The following is a 16,888-nucleotide window of genomic DNA, read 5'->3' on the forward strand; positions in this document are numbered from 1 at the left end:
ATGACAAACAAGAAAGTGTGAGCATTCATGGGATCCTAGGTTTTCAAAAATCAACAATAAGGAACTTTTATTGGGACATACAGGGAAATTTGAATATGGATTTCTTAATAATTGATATTATTGAGAACATATTAAATTTTAGGGGTGTGATTTAAAACAAAACATTTTGTCTGCTAGACAAAGGCCAAACTTGGCTCTTGTTGTCCTGGTCTGAGTTCTCTTACTCTGCCTGGTCATTGATGACCCAAGAGCAGGTGCACAATTTGGTAAGTAATACCATGCAGTGAACTACCAGGGATCAGAGCCCTAATGACGAGGCGCCACCCCTTTGTTGACCAGTCTTCCCATGTCTCCTCATTTGATTTCAACTGCATTATTTAAGTGGCTCTGTCTGGTAAGTTCAAGAAGGTGGGACTCTTTGTTTTATTCATGAAACAGGGGCACCTAGAAAGTGCTAAATGAGTATTTGTTGGCTAAATGAGTTGGATATAAGGAGATAACTGATACTGGCATATTGATTTTGATATTAAATGGCAGTGTGGAACCTGCTTGTTAATTCTACTTACTTAGAGATTATCTTTTGATTCTTTTTTTTGGACAATCATATTAGCTGTGAAAACTGACAATTTGTTTCTTTGTTCCCAATCCTTGCAGATTTTCTTTTCTTTTTCTTACTATGCTGGCAGGACCCTCAATACAATGTTGACTAGAAGTGTTGACCATAGCCTTGCATGCCCTGTATCTTATTTCAGAGAGAGTACCTTTAGTGATTATCAATGCAAACATCATTCTTTGTGGGATTTTAGTAGGTACTTAAAAAAAAATCAGGTTAAGGAATTTCCTCTCTATTTCTAGTTTGCTAAGAGGTTTTTTTTTTTTTAAATCATTTTTGGGTGTTCCCACTCATTTTACAGCTGCCATTTTGAGAGATGCTCTTCTAACACTGTTGAGAAATCATCTGCTTTCCAGTGCCTCACACTCAAATTCACAATTCCTCGTTAGTTTTCGATGAGGGGGGCTCATTTCCTGCCTTATCTTTTGTGCACCGTAAAGTATGTCAATATGAAGGGGCAAATCAAATTTTTCAAAATTGGCAGTGTCGACCCAATCTTCATCTCACGCCATATTACAGATGAGTTGCCAGGAGTGAGACATCCATGCTGTATAAAAATCCATAAAAATGCAAAATTTCCACCGCATATTCCAAGACAGCTGACTTATGGAGCTGTCTGGTGAGCGAGCCCCAGGTCCTTTGGATCTTTTTCTTTTTTATTATATGTGAGAATTTCAGTTGTGCCGCTAATTACAATAACCTTGAGCTCTTGGCACCACAATAGGATTAGTGACAGCAGCAAAGACTCAGAGAGAGAGAGAGAGATTGATTTTTTTTGAAAGTCAATAAAAATTCAGCTATAACCTATCTCCTAAAAGGGGGTCAGCTAGCTGGTCCCTCCCTGCGGCTGAAGGAAGCTTAAGAGCTCAGTGACTCAAAGAAGGGTTTCAGAATCCTCTGGATTTAGCTCTCTTTCACTTCTTGTCATTCTACACCCCCAAGCCCACCCCCTTCACCCCTCCACTCCTCGTCCTGACATCTGTTTTTTTCATCACTGTCAGTGAAAACTAGTGTGGTGCTATCTGAAATTCACAAAAAAGACACGCTCCAGGGAAGAAAATATAAATCATAGGTGTGTGAATCATCACCCCCAAGCACTGGCACACTGTTGACTTGCATGAGCGCCTGTATTTTCATTTAATGCTGAAAATCAGCTTTTATGTGTATGATTCAGGAGATGGGGGCAGGATTTATAAAACACAAGGGTTTCAGTGACTCAGAACTGGCAAAAGTCTGTGTGTGGGGAGAGAGAGATTGGTGGATTCATTCTGGCATCTAATCAGTCCCTGGGAATGGTAAGAAAATGGAAAGGGGGCCAGCTTATCAGCCTATTGACAGGCAATGAGAGCCTCCTTCAATACTTCCTAATTCCCTGCGCAGAAGGAGCCAAGTAGGAAAGCTGCTGTCACAGGAAAAAAATGATTTGCTCGTACATTCTCTTTAATGAGCAGATTCGTTCATTTTCTGGGGAACGCTATCATTTTGTCTCTATCATACTGAAAGGACTGGCTGGTGCAATCAATTCCACCCAACCCCCCATCAATTCACTTAAACAACCCGTGGGGAGCGGAAAGGCCAGAAATCAATAACAGTTGCTTCACTGAATTGACGGGTGACTTCAAGTCCTTCAGATGCATCTGTTGGCTTCAGTGCTCAGTTGCTGCCATGTCTGAAAAGTGTCTTATGGGAGCTTCAGGCCCAGGCAGACCCCACCGGAAGGCCTACAAAGGGCAAGGCCGCCGACAAAGGATGTGGGCGGGGGTGGCGGTGGGGCCATGTGCTGCCACCCTCATCGCAGCGGGCAGTTTGCCTCCGTTTACCACGACGGTGAATCACCTGCACACAACCACCCTTGCTGAGGGTCTTGGGTGGCACTTTATAAATAATATTTACAAATATTATTACTTATCTTTTAACAAACCAGTAAGGTAGGAATTGCCATCCCTCCCAGATCTTTTCTTTCTTGAGGGTTTTAGAGATGTCATTTACTTGATCAGCCACAGTGAGAGGCAGAGGCAGGATATGAACCCACCTCTGGCTGTTGTTTCCAGAGCTGCCTTTCTTTTCAGGAGACCACCTGCCCCCCTCTCATCTACGTATAGCACAGTGGCTGACAGCACAGCTTCTGGAGCCTGACAGAGATGGGTTCAAATCCTGGCACTTCTGCTTATTGTGAGACCTTGGGACATTTACATAACTTTTCTGAATTTCCATTTTCGCATCTGCAAAATGGGGACAATATCTGTTCATTGAAGCAATGTATATACCAAGTTCATTGCATAAAGGCTGGGGTACTATAAATGTGGAAACGGCTGGGCTTTTTTTAAACCATTATCCTTAGTAATATTAGTCAAAGTAGTGACATGTGATTTCTTAGACTCCTATGATGGCTACAAGCTTTTCTTTTCCCTCATCCTTGCCACTTACAAAACCTTGGCGAGGTCTTTGTGAGAGGCATAACACAGGTGTCAATATTAACTGCCTGTCTCAGTTTTAGAGAACATTTACTGATGTATGACACACTGAGGCCTCTACTAAGCCTGCCTTATTCATTCTACACTCATAAAATGCCCATCGGTCCCCCAGGTGCCTGGAGAAGGCAAGGTGTCCCCATGAAAATGCTGGCAGTCAAAATCCAGAAGTCCCATGTCTATGAGGTTTAAGAACAGGTAAAACTAATCTAAGACAATAGCAGTCAGACCAGTGGCTACCTCTAGGGGTGGGAACTGATGGGGAAGGAACAGTGAGAGCCTTTGGGGAGCTGGAGTGCTCCATCCCTGGATCTAGGCATTTGCACACATAACATTCGAGCTGTCTGCCTATGAGGGTGCCCTTCACTGTATGTGTGCTCCATCTCAAGGAAGGAAAATTTAAATCTTAATCAAACAGACCCACCTTTGGCAGCGGGTAACAGGTTGATTATTCCGTCCCAGCAGAGTTACCAGCCTAGATGGGAGTTGGCCCAGGGAGGTAATGACATGGTGGAGATTGAGAACACGCCCTCATCACCAGACGTGCAGGGAGCTGAGTGCCTTCAGATCCTCTCTTGTTCCTGAACAACTGTGATAACTACCTTTGATCGAGTACCTATTTTGAGCTAAGTATAGATACTCCTATTTTTTTTTTTTTTTGCCCTAGTCTTTCCAACCTCCTAATCCGGTAGGTATCTTTTGTTCCATTTTACAACTGAATTCAAAGTTTAGAGGGATCTTATAACAGAAAGTAGTGGAGCAAGATTTTAACCCTGGCCTGTCTGGCCTTTTTGTGAAGGAGCAGAGCTCTGCAGATAAGAGTGCCTGGGTTTTAAGTCCCAGCTCTGAGTTTCCTCACTGTGTTAGCTTGGGGGAGTTCCTCGACCTCTCTGTGCCTAATGTCCTCATCTGCAGAAATGGGGATAATCCTGGGAGCGCTATATCACAGGGTTGTTGTGGGTTAATCTATGGACAGCACTTAGGACATAGTAAGAGCTACAAATGTACTAGCAATTTTTCTGTTGAATGACACAATCTCCCAAAAGTGGAAGGGCCCAAATCCTGCAATTTTCTGAGATATAAAGTAAAATGTTCAGGTCCAATTCAACCACGTTTGCTCTCTGCCTCCTCTCCTGTAGGATGAATAGGGAGGCACCCCAAGCATGTGGTGGGCTCATGGTACCACCTCCCTCTCTTTGGGTGGGAGAAACCCAATGGTATCTACACGGCGTAGTGTGGGATATCTGTTTAAATGCTGAGAAGGACATAAGCTAGGAGTGCACCATACTGAGCACCATTCCGTGCAATCGGTGCTGTTCTGTCCTTTCCATCAGGTCCGTATATGTGAGCAATTTCTGGAACCCCATCTCTGTTCTCTCCACACTGGGTGGTGATCATGAGAACACGGTTATTGAGGGCAGTGACTCTCAGACTGTAACACACGTACAGGTCACCTGGGGAATCTTGTTAGAATGAATATGCTGACTCAGTAGGGCAGAGATTCCACATTTCTAACAAGCTCCCAGTGACGTTGACCCTCCTGGTCCCTAGACCCCACTTTGAGAATCAAGGGTCTAGACCGATCTGGACAATAAAATGCTTCCCCTTTCAACACTTGTGTCCCCAAAGACAGCTGAATGAAAGGCTCTGGGGCCACATGAACCTGGAGCCATACAACCCCCTCCTATCAGCATCCTAGGCTCATCTCCCCTCCTCCAGGAAGCCTTCCTTGACTTGCCAAGCAGAGAAGGCACTTTCTGCTCAGTGCATCCTCAGGGCTGGTACAGGACTGTAGTGCATCATGTGTTACATTCATTACATATGTGCATTTTCCTCTCCCTCCTGCAGAACATGGTCAACAGAATGGGTTCCTCTTTTCTCCATCCCTATTATCCAAAATTCCGACTTCTACTTCATTAAGAATGTTATGCAGTGCACTTAAATAACCAGCCCACAGGACTTTTTTCAGCCTGATTGTCCAGAGTTAATGCCTGGCCTGTCTCAAGAGGCAGAGCCAGTGGGAGCATTTTCCACAATGGCTCTGTATTTCTAGGAATCTAGCTGACTCCGTTTGTATCCAAATTTCAGATTTGTTAGATTTCTTTTGCAGCTATCTTCACCCTTATCACCTCTGCTAATTAAGGAAGATACAGATGAAACCAGTTTCCAAAGGCTTCTCCGATTTCAGCCCATGGCCACTTCCTATAAAAGAAGATCTCTCTCTGCCTTAAACGAATTTCTAAGCAGCCTTCAGAGCCAAATGAGAGGATTGGAACTGTGAGCTGCAGAGGTCCAGGACCCCATCTAGTGGGGAAATAGGAAGCGGCCACTGCAGTTGTTGAATGAAATTTGCAGGATGGCTGAAATTCCCACCCACTTTTCCTGTGGAGCCCGAGGAGGCCTGGATCCCCAGGCACAGAGATACCAGCCTTCCTGGGGAAGCCTGTGGGGCAGGAGTGGCCAGTCCAGAAAACACTTTGTCAAGGGAAGGAAAAGAGGCTCCTTCCGCGGGGCATGGAAGATGCTCTCTGTGCCCATCTCCAGAGTAAAGGGGGTCAGGAGCAGTCAGCCTGCAGAGGACCCGGGCCTTTGGAAGATTCTGGAAACCCAGAGCCACAGCGTGGGGCAGCTACAGCATGGCCGTGCCCGCTGGGGCAGCCAGGGCTGGTCCGGCCAGAGCCCCAGGCAGGAGCTCACTGAGATGGAGCCCTCGTGTTTGAGCTCTAGGGGAATCTGTGCCCTTGGCTGGTGACGGGGCTTCACTCCTCACCCCGTGGGAGTGGATGCCTGCCAATAAGCCAGCAGCCCCGCCACGTGGCGGAGAGAAACCTTTCCGTCCTTCTCACCCGCTACAGACCTCGTCCTTCAGCGGCCATCTCACAGCCCCGCGGGGCCCCGGGTGAGACATGTGGCCTGTCGTCCACTGGTGAGTCTCCTGGCCTTTCACAGGCCTGCCTCCCTGTTAGCTTATAGCTCCCAGCTTAAACGTCACTCCCCTGGGGGGACCATCACTGCCGTCTCCTGCAGCATCTACCACCCGCAGGCGCCACTGTTCTCTGCCCAGCACCCTGTCGGTTTGCTTAGTGGGCTCATCACATAATTCAGGAGGTTCCCGCGTTTGTTATCTCCTCACTGGGCAGGGACCGTTTGCATGAAGGAGGGACTGGCCTGAGTCCAGGGGCCGGGAGGCAGGCTGCAGAAAAGGCCAGTGAGGACTCCTCTCTGGGGGCCCCTGGCAATGGTTACGGCCAGACAGGCACTGAGATTAAGCAGAAACCCAGAGTCCTTGGCAAGGGACAATTTCGTTTCTATTTGAGAGACACACCGGAGGCTTGTTTGGTTCGGATGGAACATAGCTCATGGATGTAGAAGGGGGTGGGAAATCCTTTGATGCACGAGTCAGTGTCCTGGGTTGACTCAGACGGTGATGGTGGCAGTTCTTGCTTCAGACACCCACTTATTAGATGTTCGGGGTGTCAAATGAGGAACACCTATTACATAAACCATGTAGAAATTCCAAAACGAAAGAACAAATCAGGGTACATTTTACACGTTTACGTTTAACAAACAAATGCTTTTTAACACACACCCAATGTGTAATGCAAGAGACTCGTACTGCTCGCAAGGCAATCATAGGGTTTATGAACGTGTGGAATCGTAACACCCTGCGAGTGGTGTGGTCTGACAACGGGCCGTGAGTTTCAGGTTGTGTAGTGAGTGTCATTCCATTGTGTAGGTGATACTCCACGCCTGGGCATCTTAGCCAGCTTGGGCTGCTGTGACAAAACAACGCTGACAGAGTGGCTTAAACAATGGACACTCCATTCTAAGTTCTGGAGTCTGGAAATCCAAGATCAAAGCACTGCTAATTTGGTCCCTGACGAGAGCTCTCTTCCTGGCTTGCAGACTTGAGTCCCCACGTCGGGGTTGGGGGTGGGGGGAGAGATCTCTGGTGTCTCTTCTTATGCAGACATTAATCTCACCATGAAGGCTCCGACCTCATGACCTAATTGCCTGCCAAAGGCCCCGTCTCCTAATACCATCGCAGTGGGGTTATGGTTTCAGTGTATGAACTTTGAGGAAACATAGTTTGGTCCACAGCACTGGGTACACCCCATCTTTATTCTGAGACCTTTTGTGAATGTGAAGCTTGAGTCAAAGTGTCCCCGCCTCCTCCTCCCCAGGGCCTGCCCTCCCTCGGCTTCCTTACACCCTAAAAGAATGGGGGCAGAGAGCAGGGAGGAGGGGGGCTTGGGGTGCCAGGGGGTCAGGGACGCTGTTGATTACATAAATCCTTATACGTCTATGCCATAGAATATTATGTAACCATTAAAAGTGAAGTTGAAGAAACATATCCAGTGACCTGAGAAAAGGTAGGTCCTCGGACCAACATTAAGTCACAGAACTACACACACCGCGGGGCCTGGCCCGCAGGAGGCGCGTCCTCAGCACGTCTGGCTCTATCTTGGCCCCTGGGGGCCCGGCCCCTCCTGGGTCACCCACCTGGCCTCACACCTCTCCTGGAGTCACCGTCCCTCCCCAGGGCCAGTGAGGAGGTCTGTCTTGTGTGCCCTCTTCCCTCTGGGTGGTCCTCCCCCTCAGTGGGTACCAACTCTGGGATGCTCGTTTGGGGAGTTTGTCAAACACCGGAGAGAGTGAGGCCCTGGAACCCATTCTGTAACTGGCAGCTTCTGCAGGAGGTGGCCCTTCTGAGAAGCAGTGTTTCACTGTTTCGCGTCATCTGACAGCTCTCAGGAAGAGAACTGACCAAGTCCTTCACTCCCAGGGCCTACTGACTCTGAATCTGATTAGTTCAATAACTTCTTACGGAGCTTAGGGTTCTGGGAGTACCAAGACCAGCGAGAAGCGGCTGGGTTCTGTGGAGGACACATCCAGCTTGGGTCCAGATGCAGATTGATTTGCACTCCCCTTGCCTCTTACTTGGCAGTGGGGTACTATGTCTCCCCATAAGTAGAAAGGAAATAGTACACGCAGGGGGGTTGTGAGGATTACATGAGAGAAGAGAAGAGAAGAGCGCCCGGGGGTGGTTAGACCTCTGTAGCTGCTGGTTGTTGTTCCTCCAAGATGTGTCTACAATTCCCTGCCCTCGCCTTTTCCTCCCGTCTCACCTGTAAAATCCTCAGACACTAGCACTCCCCCTCTACAGAATTCCTCATTTGTCACAACCATCAGGTCTGGCCTTGGACTTTGTCCATCAAGACAACCCAGCAACCACCAACCTCAGTCTTGAGTGGGAACCCCTTTGGCAATCCACTCCTGTCTTGCTGGTCCTCTGTCCCCTGGAGGCCACTTCCCAGGTCAGGACAATGAAGTCAGTGCTGTCTCATGTCTCTAGGTTAGCCTTTGTGAAGGGCTTCCTTTTTGCACAGCAACCCCCATTTGCAAATACGTTGCTGTTTGGAAATAAAGCCTCCCAGAACCCTGGGTGCGTATGGACAATTTAACAAATGGATCGGAGCTAATGCTTTTAAATTTGTAGCTCAATTCAGAAATGTCTTAAAGTCAATAAATAATTTGAATAGTCTCTCCTGCATTCCTCTCTCGTCACCAGATCACTGAAGTAGGGTTTTTCCTGAATGCAATTGCTCTATTTTTTACGTTATTATTAACTGTAAAGATGCTTTATGAGCCAATTCAATGGGGGTCAACAAGACTAGAGGGAAATGCTTATTTATGTGTTAATACAATGCATTTCGTTGGCACTGGTCTTCATGTAAAGTACTGGTTACAAATTACTCCTTATTAAAGGAAAAAAAATCAAAGCAAGAAACGCAGTTTCTGGCATATGGTGGGTACTTAACAGTGACATGACTTTGCTGCAGTTTACAAGATGTAAATATACACTTGTAGCTCCAGCCATTAATACACATAGACACACAGGCACACACATGAGACTTGGGCACACTCACTAATTTGGACATGTTTCCTTTTCTCTACAACTTATGCTGTCTTTGGTTGCAACGTGTGGATCATTCTTGCTTTGCCATCCAGCTGCCCAGATCTGGGGCTGAGTGTGTGCAGGTGCTGCCCTCTGGTGGGAGTTATAAGATGTGCATGATCCCCAAATGAAAGAAATCACAGTCACCACATTTTTAGAGCTTAGTAAATATTAGCTAGTCGTGCTGTGGCTGTATTTATTTAATGACTGACAGAGGAAGAGGAAACCATGAAGGAGACAGTGGAGGAGCAGCCCCAGGAAAACCCCCATGGGACCTCGGACAGCGATGAGTACAGAGTACCAGTAAGATAGGCCTAGAGGCTGTATGGAGACTGATGGGGGTGGGGTTCAGTGTCGGCAACCTGGGTGACCTGACTAACTCCGCACAAGCACCAAGAATCCTGCTGAATCTGGACATTTTTCAATATTCACTTCCAGTAATCGCTTAATCCCCCCAGCACTGTGGCAGAGGTGTGAGGCGCCTCTCCATCAGCTCTCTGAGTTAACAGCATTGAATAGCCAGCCATTTTCCACTCAAAGGGAGTTAAAGGGTTTAGAGATGAAATATGCATTCTTGACCAGTGCAGTCTTGGCCCCGGGAACCTCAGTTCAACCAGGCATCAATATTTGACGCACAGTCGCAGTTTCACTCCGATTCCAAGAAGAGGGAAATGACGTGCTTTGCAGGAAGGGGCAGGCCGGGGAGCTGAGAATTTAGTCAGAGGATAATGCAGTCATAGGTCAGGATGCACAGGTCCCTGGCACGTTGGCGCATCTTCTTGCAAACCTTGAAGGATGGCCTGCCTCTAAGCTACACCTGTTCCTAATTGACTTGTCACAACGAAGACTGGCACCTCTGCCTGGGAGAGAGGCAGTCACTGAATGCAGAGACAAGGCAGGCTGCTAGCGGGCCCTCTTCAGAGTCTGAAGCAATTCTTCAGCCCTCTTTCCAGTGAAGACTTGAGGAGGGGAAAAACAGCAAAGCTTACACAGAGTGTTTTCCTTCGGAGCAAAAGTAACAGGTTTCTTCGGAGCATGATTAAAAGGAAAAATTCCCATGTAACTGTAAGGGAACAAAAGGAAGAGGAACAGAGGTTTGATATAGGAATTCGGGTTCGCAGGAAGTGAGAAGAGCTGGGGGGTCATGGAAAGAGCTGGAAGGCAGTCTGGAATCCCTAAGTGGGTTCTTCTCTAAGGTTTGGTGGGAAACTGCTACAGTTCTCAGGAATCTCTGGGAAATCTCCCACCGAACATGGTGCTTGCTGAGAAGCCTAGAAACCACTGTGAACCTTGTGTCTGGTCTGTCCCCCCGGGGCGTCCCAAGGATGCCTCCCTCCTCACCTCCGCCTCCCAAAGCTCAGGCAGGTTTCTCTCGTGAGAAAACTAAGTCTGAATCATACAAGGAAGGGGATTCCACAAAAGGAAGGTCCACTAAAAAGTGACAGTGGTAGCACAAAAGTGACAACTTGCAAAAAAACATAAGCCTAAAAGCCCCAGATTCCTAGATTTACTTCCTCATTATGTGAGACAAATTATTTATTAATTATTTATTAATAATTAGAAATATTTTATTAATTCATTCCATCAATAGCAAACACTTTCTGTGTGCCAGTTACCGGGTTAGGGGATGGAGGCAGATTTAACTCTGTAGGAGAATAGAGTCTTTCTCCCATTGCACTGAAAGGGGAGGCTGGAGGTATCAGCAAAGCGTTAGGATGCACGGGAGTTATTCGGGCTGTTTGCCAGCGTCCGGCTCTCCTCCAGGCACATGCTAGGATTGTACCCCCACCCCCATCCCCAGCTGCTCAAAAGCTGGGAGACACGGTGCAACTTGCTTTGGTCAATGAAGTGAGAGCAGAAGGGGAGTGTGTGAGCTGCCCCGGGAAGAGTTAGGAATGAGGCACCTCTCACCTGCCGTGGAGGACTTGTTCAGATGGAGCTTCTGACAGCCTGAGTCCCCGAGAGACTCAGACGGGCAGAGCTCCCAGGCAACCTCAAGATGGACTTGCAGTGTGATTCAGAGCAAAATCTGTGTGACAAGCCAGTGAGGGTTTGGGGATTATTGCCACAGTGAAACCAGCCCGTGATGACACGTGACGTGTGAGTGAGTGCAGTAGGTTGTGCAAGGGCAGCCGGGGGAGGGAGACGGAATGCCGGTTCTGGATGGTCTGACACACTGATCGTTCCCCTCAGGGGGCTGTCATTCAGCTCACTCTCTGATTAGTGAGGGGGACACAGCAGTGAACAAAACAGACCTCAGAACAGACCCCCCCTCCTCCCCGCTGTGTTCAGCAGTGCAGCCCCCTCCCTGTGATTTGACTTTGGATGATGATGAACTGATGGATCCAAGATGGTGAGGATCATGTAAGAAAGGCATCTTTAAAAAATTGTTTTCAAAATGATCATCAGAAACAGGGGCAGCACTGAAAGAAAGAAGTCATCAGAGTAGAGATGCTCAAGGTCCCAAGGATCTCTCTTCAATTGTGACTGGTGACGTTAGGTACATTCACGTTGCTGTGCGGCCATCACCACCCGCTGTCTCTAAAACTTTTCCATCTTCCCAAATCAGAACTCTGTACCCATTAAACACAAACTCCCCAGGCGCCCCTCCCCCGGCCGCTGGCAACCACCATTCTATTTTCTGTCTCTGGATTTGACTGCTCTAGGTGATTCACATGAATGGGATCACACAATATTTGTATTTTTGTGACTGTCTTATCTCACACGGCATGATGTCCTCAAGGTCTGTCCATGCTGTAACATGTGTCAGAACACCATTCCTTTTTAAACTTAATATTCCACTGCATTTATATACTATTTTGTTTTGCCCATCCATCTGTTGATGGACATTTGGGTTGTTTCCACCTTTTGGCTGTTGTCCATCTGACTCCATGCACCAGGGCAGCAGGCGAGAGTCCATTTCTGGCTGTGCAAGGGCGAGCAATCAGACACAGACTCTTTCTGAGCGTTTTGCACCTGTTGACCTCATCTGCGAAGAGAGTCATTCACCGAGATGAGAGAAGGGCATTTAATTCCCAATCGTCTCCCAGTGCACACAGGTGCTATTGATGGAAAAGTCTCTGAGAAATGTTTCACCCTCCCCTTGATGGCTGGGGCCTCTGCCCTCCACACATGGGAGCCACCGGACATGCCCTTCATGTGGCCATGAGAAGTAAAGGCTGTCGGCAGTGGCTGTAGCATCCTAGCCTCTGCAGCGGCTTTGAGAGCCTACGAGACTCTCTCTTTGGGGAGCTGTTTATTTTATACCAGAGACAAGTGGTAGCCAAACTGGATATATGGTCACCCTACGTGCAGGGATAGTGTCACCTAAGTATTTTCTGAGTATTTTACTGCCACTGCCTTAAGAAGAGAGTCACTACTTCTGGCTAACGTGAACACACGGCTAAGGCCACCCTGAATGACATCCTTGAGCGATCCTTTAGGGCACCTGCATTGTTTTGTCCTTGTCTAGGCTGACTGCTGCTTCTGAGAGAGGATCGCTGAGGGGCTTCCAACCATGAACGCCTACTAGCCTGACTCTCGTAGCCCCGTGATGCAATCAGCCCCAGGGTGGGAGGGGTGGGGAGCATGAGGTGGGGGCTGCTGTGTGCTCTCCTGGCTTATGCTGCAGGATTGTCATGGAAGAGGCAGCTAGAGGGTGTCTGGGGAGGAAAAGTCAGAAATACCTTCATCTTCTTGCCAAAACCTGGAAAGTCATTTTTACCCCACGCTACATCTCTACCTGAGTACAGGAAGGAGAAATTTCTTCTTCATCTACTTTTCTTGTCTCCTTCCCTAACAACACAAATGAAACCAAGTCACTCACGCAGAGATTGCTCGTTGTCCCCCTACCACTGCTCTGGCAGCAGATGCTAGAGCAGGACTCAAGTCCACTGAGTCAAAAACCCACACTACTCAGCCTCCCATATAGCTACAGACAGCCGTGTGAGCAAAGTCTGCTCAGTGGGAGGTGAGTAAAAGTGAAAGGATTTTAACGTCCTTTTCTTTCCCACTTTCCTGTTGGCTAAAATGAAGACATCTTACTTTGCGTCATCTTCACCAATGCAGGCACGTGCAATGGCCCTAGGGAGCGAGGAGCAGTAAGATGGAAGGAACCTGGGCCCCCGAATAGTCACGTGGAGCAGAGTCACCTGCCCGGGATCACCTTCCTCCACGCTGATACACGAGGGAGAGAAATGGATGTATTTTCTCTCTTATGGAAGCCAAACTGATCCTGTAGTATAATACCCTCCAATCACAGAGAAAAGGGAAGGAGAAAAAAAATAAAAGGAAAGAGGCGAGCATGAGGAAGGAAGACAGTAGAAGATGAGGTGCAGGAGAAGATGGAAAAAACTGGACAGGCAGGTGTTTTGACTCATTCCAACCCCCAAAGCACTGTCAGGCTTAGCCTTCCACTCGGGCTTTGCAAAATCACACCCAACTTTTTTGTTGATGGTCACGTATGTTTGATAGAGAAACATCAACATTTGTGAGAAGACTGTCTTTTCTTGAGTCCTGATACATGCTGCAGTATGTCACCATGAAAATAATTAAGAATAAGATTGTGTTCCTACATTTATCTTTCCAAGCATAATATAATTCACCCCTAATTATCCACATTCCTTTTATATTTTGGAAAAAGTGAGACCTACTCCTATTGTGATTTATGAGGCTTGATTTGAGCTAATGTAACCTATTTTGCCATTAATCTTAGCTGAAGGTACTTAGAAAGATAAACTGATTGGATGTATAATACACCCCAAGTCAAATAGAAATGATTTGGAGATTTTTCTTAAGAGGAATGATTCACTGTTTGCCCGCCCGTGAGATCTTACCCTCTCTACCTGGTTAGTCACCACAGCTCCCTAGCAGCCTGGTGGTTTATTATGCAGGTGGCCCCAGTGAGCCATGCCTTCTGGTACTCATCCTCTGGTGGGGTCCCTCCCCTTAATCTGAGCTGGTCCTGAAATTTGACTGAATCAATAGAATGTGGTAGAAAAACATGGTGCTTTTTCCTGCCTTGAGACTTAAAGCGTGGCAGTTTCTGCCTCCGCACTGTTGGAAACCCTGAGCAGCCAGGTAGGAATTCTGGCTCCCCTGCTGGAGGGACCGTGTGGAGGAGAGGCCAGGTGTCCCAGCCCCCGAGCTGAGCCCGGCCCCAGCCTGCCCCTGGTTGAATGCAGGCACAGGAGTACCACTGACATGGCCATCAAAAGTCCAGCTAAATTGTGGTATTGTGAGTAAATAAAATGACTGCTGTTTTAAGCCACTGAGTCTTGGGATGTCTTCTGCATAATCATAGATAAATGAAGCTTTTCTACTTTTATCTATTACTAACTTTCCCTAAATCTGACAGAGATCCTACTTAAGGTTTCTAAATGGAATTTTCTCACAATCCCCTTTGCCACACCAACTTCTGCTGTAAGTTCTTAACCTGTCAGGGTTGTCATATACAGTTGTATGTGTTGTGCACTGCACCAGGGTACCCCACTGAAGGAGCCAGTGAGGACTGCTTGCCTGGCTTAGAGGGGGCATGATTTCTGAATCATGTTGCTATGCCTCTGACAGAGAATATTCAGTCAAATCAAGTCCAAAGATGTTGACCTGGCTTCCAAGCCTCCTTTAACTGCCTGATACCACCTTGACTCACGCCTCCAACTTTCTCCACCCTAGTCTCGCATTACTCAGTTCCAGTCTCAGCCCAGCTGAGTCACCCTACCTCCCGCCCTCCAACACGCCCATTGTTCCTTCCATCAGACCAGGGCTGTGACTTCGAGGGCAGCCATCTCTCTGTGTCCTCTGGCGCCAGGATGTTTTCAGTCTTGTAAATTTCAGAGGAGCTGATGTTTACTTACAGGCACACTTTTTAGGGATTTCTAAGCATGAAAAAGTAAGAAAGAATGGTGAAGCCATCTGCTGTTATTCCAGTTCCTTCTCCCTGCATGAAGGACCAAGCCAAGGAGACAGGAGTTACTCTGCTCCTGGGGAGAACTCTGCTCCGTTGGACAGAGGTCCAGGGGCACAGGACACTGCATCTGAGCCAGAGAAGCCAGACTCCAGGGGAATCTCTTTTCCTCACAGTTTGCAGCACCACCAGAAGGCGGAATGTTCCAGTACGCTGTGCAAATGGACCAGCGTGACATGGGATACACGTTGTCGAATTTTGTAATCTTATCCTCCATTAAATATTTAGCACAGACGATTCGATCTCTTCCTTTCCTCAGCTTCCCCCTTCTTCCTCTGCATCCCCTCCCCCACCCCTCCCTTCATGCCTCTTCTCCACTTTACCTGCCTTCTGGGAAGTGCAGACTCAGAGTCGCTTTTCTGTCAGGGACACAGCCAAGGGGATTTCTAGACACGGGGCAAGTGCATAGATTGTTCTCTTTGACTCTGGGTTCTTTCTAGAAAGTGCAGTTGCAGCCTGGCAGGGCTGAAGTAGCAACTACTTTGAGATGTGTGTCTCACCGAGAGCATCCCTGGTTATGCCGCCAGTAGTCACCGTGCCCACCTGTGGGGCAGGGAAGTGGTTATGTGCTGGCTCGCCCGACTGCATGCTGGAAGGGGATGGCAGGCCTGGCCATGTGCCCTCTAAGCAAGTGGGCTGCTCAGGGCAGCTAGCATCTCAGGGAAGCTCAGCCTCATTCAGGGCACCGGGGAAGCCTAGTGATGTCTAAGCTCATCGCTATTAAGGCTGGTCCACCTGAGCCTCTGATCTCTACAAACATTGAAAGATAAGAGGCCTGGATGCAAAATATTTGCCTGGGACAATAGCTTGGCAACTGGGAGCTGCAAAATAGAAGTAATCGTAGTAATATTTTTATATTATTATAAAAATAATAATTGCTACTTTTAATTGAGCAGATCTGACCCGTTAGTGCTCCTCTGTATTTTATCATTTAATCATGACAAAAACTCTGTAAAACAGGTAACGCCTACTTTTACTGATGAGCTCGCCAGAGCTCAGAGTTTAGGTAACTTTCCCAGGCTGCTAGGTGGCAGACCTGGGACGCAGTCCCCAAGTGAGTGAGGTCCACGGTCTCATTCTTCCCCACACCGGGCCGTGAGCATCACTGCAGCTCCAGCAGCACAGGCGGGGCTCGCCTGGGAGCAGACAGAAGCTTAAGCCTTCTCCTCCAGGCTCCCCCACAGCTGCCATCTCCTGGCATTGCTACAGGGCGCATCCTCTGGACTGCTGTGCTCTGCCCTGGGATTCTGCCCTCTGGGTTTGAAAAATTCTGGAATGAATCAAGTTTTGTTATGGAGAGTCTCCTTAGGCTGAGTGTCCAGGGTCCTTGTCAAGCCTTAAGGCTCTTGCTAGCTTTGCAAAGAACAGGTCGGGTCTGTGCCGGGTGAGGAGCCCAGCTCCAAGAGCAGCCAGCTCCTGCCCAGGCTAAAGCCGGGCTGGTGTAGACGGGCTGGGCTGGGGGTGAGGACGCAGGCCCTGTGTTCCCCACGATGCAAGCAAAGAGTCAGGTCTGCGGGGCCTAATTTGGGATTTGATGGGCATTTGTCGTGTCCTCAAAACACACTTTTTAAGACCACAAGGTGATTTCCCACCCATTCCTTCCAGTGAGGCCATAAGAAAATCTCCACATGGTACGAAGGTGGTTCCCACTTGGGATGCATTTTCCTGAGCAGAGATGACAAGTGGTTTTGCAGGGACCCTGTCGGTGGGAGCGCAGAGAGGGTGGCTTCGGGGGCTGGTCTGGGACGGGAGGTGGAGAGTCAGCGGACTGGGCTGTGGCAGCTGCTGCCACCGTCCTGCTCCTTAGCATTCGTGACGCGCTGGGCAAGTGATGTCACTATGACTTTCTCTCAGATTTCCTCCCAAGTCTGGCCCTCAGG

Source organism: Vicugna pacos, chromosome 14 (assembly GCF_048564905.1).
Source record: "Vicugna pacos chromosome 14, VicPac4, whole genome shotgun sequence".
NCBI lineage: Eukaryota > Metazoa > Chordata > Mammalia > Artiodactyla > Camelidae > Vicugna > Vicugna pacos.